The sequence below is a fragment of the Nannospalax galili genome, unplaced genomic scaffold (assembly GCF_000622305.1).
Source record: "Nannospalax galili isolate Female #2095 unplaced genomic scaffold, S.galili_v1.0 scaffold1804, whole genome shotgun sequence".
NCBI lineage: Eukaryota > Metazoa > Chordata > Mammalia > Rodentia > Spalacidae > Nannospalax > Nannospalax galili.
The window spans coordinates 117,622-125,124 of NW_008351924.1; positions in this window are offsets into that span (position 1 = coordinate 117,622).

The following is a 7,503-nucleotide window of genomic DNA, read 5'->3' on the forward strand; positions in this document are numbered from 1 at the left end:
CCAGTGAAATAATCCCATTCACAGTAGTCTCAGTAAAACATAAAGTATGGTGGTGCCAAATTCCCCTCCCCTCTGGGAGACCTGCAAGGACTCTCTGAAATCCCAGGGTCATGCAGTCCTAACACAGATTGACAACCCACCACAATGTGCCTCTTAAGTTACAGTTTGGGGAATAAGAACATTTATTTGGCTTGCCAACAAATTTATGTTATTTGGGAGAGGGTCACTTACAAAGGCATGAATTCTCATGGGCTCTTTCTGTCCCATATCTCCATCAGAGCCACCAGCGCTGTGTCCCAAACAAGGTCCACGGGCTCTGTTCCAAGATGATGACTACTCCTCCCTTTTTCCCTGTGCACTCAGCATTCATCTCTAGACTTTGCCCCTCTGAATCTCTTGGGGTTCAGTTCTAGTTCCTTCGCAGGACATGCCTACCCCACAAGTGTCCAGAAATAACCAACAAGTATCCAGAAATAAACTAACCAAGGAAGTGAAAGATTTGTGTAAAAATTTGAGGCATTAAAGAAAGAAATTCAAGAAATTCAAGAAAGAAATTCATTCTATGGATCCATAAGATCAATGTTGCGAAAATAACCATCTTACCAAAAGTAATTTGAAGATTCAAGTCAATAACCACGAAAATTACAACATATTATTACTCAGAAAAAGAATAAATAAAATTGCATATGGAAAGAAACCCCCCCACACACACACATACACACACACACACACACACACACACACACAAACTAGGATCAAGAACACAATACTGACCAAGAAAAGAAGAGCTGGAGACATCAACATCCCTGATTTCAAAATATACCACAGAGCTATAGTATTAAAAAAACAGCATGGTATTGGCATAAAAACATACACATTGATCAATGGAATATCCCTGAGGACCCAGATTTAAGTCCATGCAGTTATAACCACCTAATTTTTGATAAAGGGGCTAAAAATAAACACTGGAGTTAAAACAACATCTTCATCAAATGGTGTTGGTCAAATGGATAACTACATGTAGAAGAGTGAAAACAAAGAGCCTTGGATGGCTTTCTTCTTTATTCCCTTTAGTTCCATTCAGCCAGGGGAACGGTGCTGCTTTATTTGGGTGGGTCAATCTCCCTTAGTTTTTCATCTCTGGAAGTATCATCACAAGAGTAGAAGATACATATATCAACTGATTCTAAACCCAATCAAATTGGCAATAAAATGTAACTTTCAAGTTACATTCACAAAACCATAACAAATTTATCCTGACTCTTAATTTCATTATATCTATAAACTGAGCATATAAAGAAATATTCATAGGTTTCATGGGGTAGGGAAGGAATATCATTTTGTGGGAAATATCTGTTAGAAAATCAGTGTGCCTTGTAATCCATAAAGATTCAAATATATACGATAAACAAAAACTACTCAATGTATTTGAAAATGTTGATCTTTAAGTAAATTTACAGACCTAAAGTTTAGCTAAATGCTAACTCACATTTCCAAAACTTGACAGTCCTAGTCATCTCAAGCATTGCTAGCTACGTTGGTATTTCTCTGTATAATCTCTGTGGGGATAGAACTTGTCTCCCTCTATAGAGTTTCAAATTAGGATCCACATTTTAAAATTCCAAATTGTTGAGGCATGGCAAGCATAGAAAAATGCTTTAGCCATTTGATTCATAATTGGAAGGAATGAAGGAGTCACTGATCTCTAGTGGCTACAAACTCCAACAGGAAAAATTCAGCCTTCAGAATCTTTCAGTAATCCACCCTGGACACAATGTTCTGCTCTCTGGATCTATGTGGGATCTGAAGGCCAGCACTTCACACAGACAGAAAATCCAAGAAAAGGAGTAGTTGTTATGATATGGAGGAGATCCCAAAATATTTTTTATCCCGAATAAATTCCTGGTGAGGAGAGAAGGCTGTGATTGAAACCAGAAAAGGAACAAGTCTACGGTGCTAGACCGACCAGAAGGTACACTAAACAAAGTACAGCTCTCCTCAGTACAAACAGAAAAGAGCAGCCAAACAAATTGACTGCATCCCAGTGCCACAGAGGTGTTCATTTGCATGACAGGGATTGCACTAGGGGAACAGTTTACAAATTAGCTCACTCTAACTTCCCTGCCTATAAATGGGAGGAGTTACAGTCCCAGAAGTTTTATGCAAAGTATCTGAGAACACAATGCTGACTGCTCCAAAATGGAGACCCCAGAGCCCAGGGACACACAGGCAGCAACCCTGTCTCTGCCATCCATACCTACTGTTGTCTTTGCACCTTGCAAAACAGACCTGTTTTCTGTCTCCCCTGGTCTAAGTTGTGAAATCCTTTCACAATCTGGTCATACTGCCCCATAGCTATCAAAACCATACAATATCATAACAATCTGGGAGAATCAGGTTATCTTATAAGAAAAAGTTTTGATAAAGTACAGAAGTAGAATGACTTTCAGATCCCAACCAACTCAGTAACTCAGAATATGAACCCTTTAGCTGGTATGTCATGAGTTTATTGATGTGCCTTGTGATGATTCAGTGTTTGGAGTGGTAAATTATACATATTTAAATTCCAACAAGTGTCTAGTTTCTGAGCTACTATTTCAAACTATGATTTCTCTACATGGTTTATTCCTCTGGGAATATAGAAGGAAAACATGTTTGCTATAAAATATCTTCCTTGCACCTAAACATTCCTTAGATTCCTTTTGGTCCTTTGTAGGCACGGCCTCCAGCTACCACTCAGTCTCAATCTTTGCAAAATTCCTGAAATTGATTTACTTAAAATAGCTCCCATCCATGATATCTGATGATGGTTTTTACATGATCACCTGGTTCAGCAAGAACTCAGATGCTGGCTGGGAATACACCTCAGTTGCTAAAGTGCTTATCTTACATGCAGGAGGCCAAACAGAAAACAAGGAACAAACAACAACAACAACAACAACAACAAAAACAACCCATTGCATTCTTTTGTAAGACTGTCCCTTCTGCCCTATTTCTTCTCAGAAATGTTCCTCTAACTGACCCCATCCTACTCCTCTAAGACCCCAATGCCTCTGTACTGGTCTCCATGACCCCTATTGAAGAAAGTTTGCCTAATGGTTTTAACATGTGTTTGAAATAACTTCCTTAAATATAGGCCATTATTTCCTAAAATCATTAATTTTGTGAATGTTCATCACATCTTCAGTTTCTTTTATTGATAGTGAAAATATTCTTGTTTCTTGTGGTAAAGACCCTTCATGTGTACATCCTTTACAAAGTCACATAAAGTCTCTTGTAAAGCGAAGATAATATGTTACTAAACAATGTCAAAAACTGTATTTTTTGTAACTTTGCATTGTAAGACTGCCTGGTTAATGATTTGAAAAAATGATTCCCTGCCCCATTTGGCACTGCGTGAAATGAAGCAACACTTTCATACCTAGCTGTCTTTAGGCTCAGCCATATGGCAAATTCTTCTAAGAAAAACTGCAACCCATTAGCAGTTTTGTTCTTTTTTTCCCAATGCACCTTATTTTGGAAATAATTCTATGTTACCCTCTACTATTCTTATACAAAGAAAAACTTGTCCAAAAGAGAGAATACTCATTCAGACAAACATAAAGCAGACATTTTATGCTTCATTAATTCATGTGCGTATTGTGGTAGTGTTAGGGTCTATGACTCAGTGGGTCTCTTCAGGAGAACAAATGCATGAGTCTGGACATGCAAAAATCAAGCAGAGTTTTATTAAACAAGCTAGCTGGGGTTGACCGTCCTTCCAAGACACACAGGCCTGGTTGGAGCAACCAACCCCAAGGCAACTTCAGGTAAAGATTATATAGGCTCTCACAACCGTTACACAAAAGCCCGCGCTTATACAACCAATAGTTTCAAAGCAAGCATTTCACAAACCAATAACTTCAAAACAAGAAAAAATGTTACAACTCCCTTCAGGTGTCTCAATCAGGGAGGGATGGGTGGTATGTGCCTGGCACGACCCTTCCCTGTTATCTTGTGTAAGCAGACATGCCTACGTGACACGACACAGATCAGACAGGTCAGGCTCCGGGGGCTGCAGCACTTGCCCCTATCTCCGGATGCCTGTGTCTCCAGTTGAGTTAATTAGTTACAAGCAGTAAATTCAACCAAGCAGTAAATTCCTCTTTCCCTAACAGTAGAGTACTTTGATTACTTATTTCATTATCTAATAAGACTGAAAGCTATCTTGTATTATGCCATGTATCAGGATTTGCATTGGGTATTTGATTGAAATATACAGCAAAAAGAAACTATGGGCCTGGGCTGATGGCTCAGAAGATACTGGAGAGTTGGATCACTGGTTAAGAGCACTGACTCCTCTTGAACAGGACCCTAGTTTAGCTAACAGCATCCACATAGGTGCTAATAACCATCCGTAATTCGAGTTCTAGAGGATTTGATGCTCTCTGCTGGCCTCCACAGGCATTACATGCACATGGTACACTTCCATACATGCAGGCAGAACACTCATAAGAATAAATAAAATTTAATAAATCAAAAGACAAAAATGAAAATAATTGAAGCCACATAAAATTCTATAAAAGAAAAGCAAACAAGTCTGCAAGAGAAAGCAAAAATAAATATACTACAAGTTTTATATGGAACAGGAAAGTATTGACAGTCCAGAAATGCAATTGTTGTTGAACACTTAAACACTGAACAGAGAGTATGGTGATTTGAATGAGAATGTCCCCTGAAGGCTCCAAGTATTTGGACACTTGATCCCCAGCTTGTGGTGCTGTTTGGGGGGGTCATAGAACCTTTAAGGAGATGGCCCTTGCTTGAGGAAGCAGAACACTAGGAGTGGGGTTAGAGAGTTCTTAAGCTTTGACAGATTTGCAATCCCTTTCTACTTCCTGTGCCTGCTTCAAGATGTAATTTCTTGGCTTTCTGCCCTGGCCACCTTTGTCACCTTTATGAGTCTTACCCAAGAACTGTAAGCCTAAGTAAACTATTCCTTGTATAAATTCCTTTGATCATCACAGCAACAGAAAAGTAACTAACACAGACAGCATAATGTCATGAAATATTTCTATGAAGGAAATTGGTAACAGTATCCAGTGAGATAGTGAAGTCATTAATGAATAGGGGAATAAGGGTAAGTTTAAGAATGTTTGTAGATTTTTCTGTCTAAATTTCCTTTTGTGGGGGGTAACAATTCTGAGGATACTTTCCTTCTCCTATTGGAAGGATCCTTTTATATGGGAGCAACATCCCCACCATGAAGAGGCCAAGAAGATCAGGGTGATATTTTCTTGCATCAACTGTTCTTAATAATAGCTGCTTTGACTCAAAATAAATAGCACACAGCATGTTCTAGTTTGCTTTAAATTTCTGTGACAGACACACTCTGATCAATACTAACTTGGGGAGGAAGAGCTTATTTGGCTACATCTTCAGGAACATAATTCATCACTGAGGGAGCCCAAGGTAGGAACTCAGGACAGGAACCTGGGGGCAGGAGCTGAAGCACAGGCCATGGAGGAATACTGCTTACTGGCTTGCTCCTCTGGCCCAATGTCAACTTGCTTCCTTATACAATACAGGACCACCTACCCAGGGGTGGCACCACCCATTGTGGGCTCGGCCCTCCCACATCACTCAATAATCAGGAAGATGCCCTCACAGACATTGCCGCAGGCCAGTCTAATGGAAGATATTCCCCAATTGAGGCTCCCTCAACCCAGGTGTGTCAAGTTGACACTAACGATATCCAACACACAACAGCAGTATATTGTTATATATATATAGTAGATATCCATTATACATTTCAGTGGAGTTCATAGAAAATATTTCTTTCAAGCATATAATGTACTTTGACCATATTCACCCCTAATATCTTGCTTTTCCTTGTCCCTCTTCCTATTTCCACTGGTGCCCTCTTTGACCTCAGTCCCTCTTCTGTGTAAATGTCATATATATGTGTGTGGGTGGTCAGTGTGTGTGATATCGTATTAGTATATGGTTTTATTCAACTGTGTCAATGTAAGATACACAAATGAGAAGAAACATGTTAGTTTTCTTTCTGAAATGGTTCATTTACCTTATTATGATGACCTCTATTTGCATTTGACTCCACACTAATGATATAATCCATCTTTCATTTGAGTGAATCTCCATTGTATGTGTATACCACACTTTTTATCTGTTCGTCTATTAATGGGAATCTGAGTAGATTCCATAAATTGACTGCTGAGAATTGTGCTGCAGTAAACATACTTGTGCAAGTATCTCTCTAATTTGGTGCCTGGGAGTCCTGTGAGTAGGCAGCAGAGTGTGCTGTACCGTTGTCATTCAGTATTTCTATTTTTAGATCTGTGAGGAAACTGGTTATTGAATGCCATAGTGGTTAAACCAATTTATATCAATATTTGGAATGCATAAAAATTCCCTTTTTATTTTATTTCACATTTGTCAACAGCATTTGGGTTTTATGTTGTCATTTTTGTGGTTGTTATACTGTACTTTAAATTTATATTTTCACTAATAAATAAGGATGTTGAACATTATTTATATGTTTGTTGGCAATTTGTCCATCTTTTGGTAACTATCAATTTCCTTACATTTTATGTACTGTGTTGTTTGGTTTGTAATAGTTTTTGTGTGTACTTATCTATTACAGGCATTAATCAACAGTTAAATGTTTAGAAAACAAGATTTTCTCATTTTACATGCTGTCTCTCTACTTTTTTTTTTCATTTTCTATGGAGAAGCTTTTAGATTTCATCCAATTCCATCTGTGCATATTTTGGTATAAGTTCCTTAGCTTTTGTAGATGATTGGTTATGCCTGCATCTTGAACATTCTTCCTATATTTTTAGAGTTTCTTGTTTTACATGAAGGTCTTTGATCCACTTAGAGTTGAATTTTTTTTCTCTTTTTATTTTTGCCTTTTTTTTTTTTTTGGCCTGTTTTTAAATTGAGCTTTTTAAATTTCATACACTATTTCCCACTCACATCCAGACGCCCTCCCCCATTCCATGACTCCCCCCCAATGAAACCATACGCACTCAGCCGTACATGCTGAGTCCTTTAGGTGTCATTCAGGTGTTTGTACCCAAATGTCCTTCAAAGTAAATGCGTCCACTGGAGTCTAGTCAGCCAATCCAGTGGTCTTATGTAAATCATACTCTCCCTCTACCAGCAGCAGCCAGTCTCAAATAGTTCTCAATCTAGTGCTGATCCACCACCTATTTCTCACCTCCCCTTTGGGCTCTTGTTTAATTGACCTGACATGGGTTCCCCGTTAGACCCACTGCTGCCTCAGGTGCACATGAGCAAGTCTCTGTTGGCCAGGAAGCCTCCACCTCATGCTTTCATGAACCAGCCCTGGCTCTTACAATTATTCAGCCTCCACTTCTGCAAAGGTCCCTGAGCTGTGGGTGGGTTAAGTTCCATATAGGAGTCCCATCCTACACTACAGTCTCTTTTTCTCCAAAACTTGGCCAGTTGAGGCCTTCTGTACTGCACTCTGATGTGCCT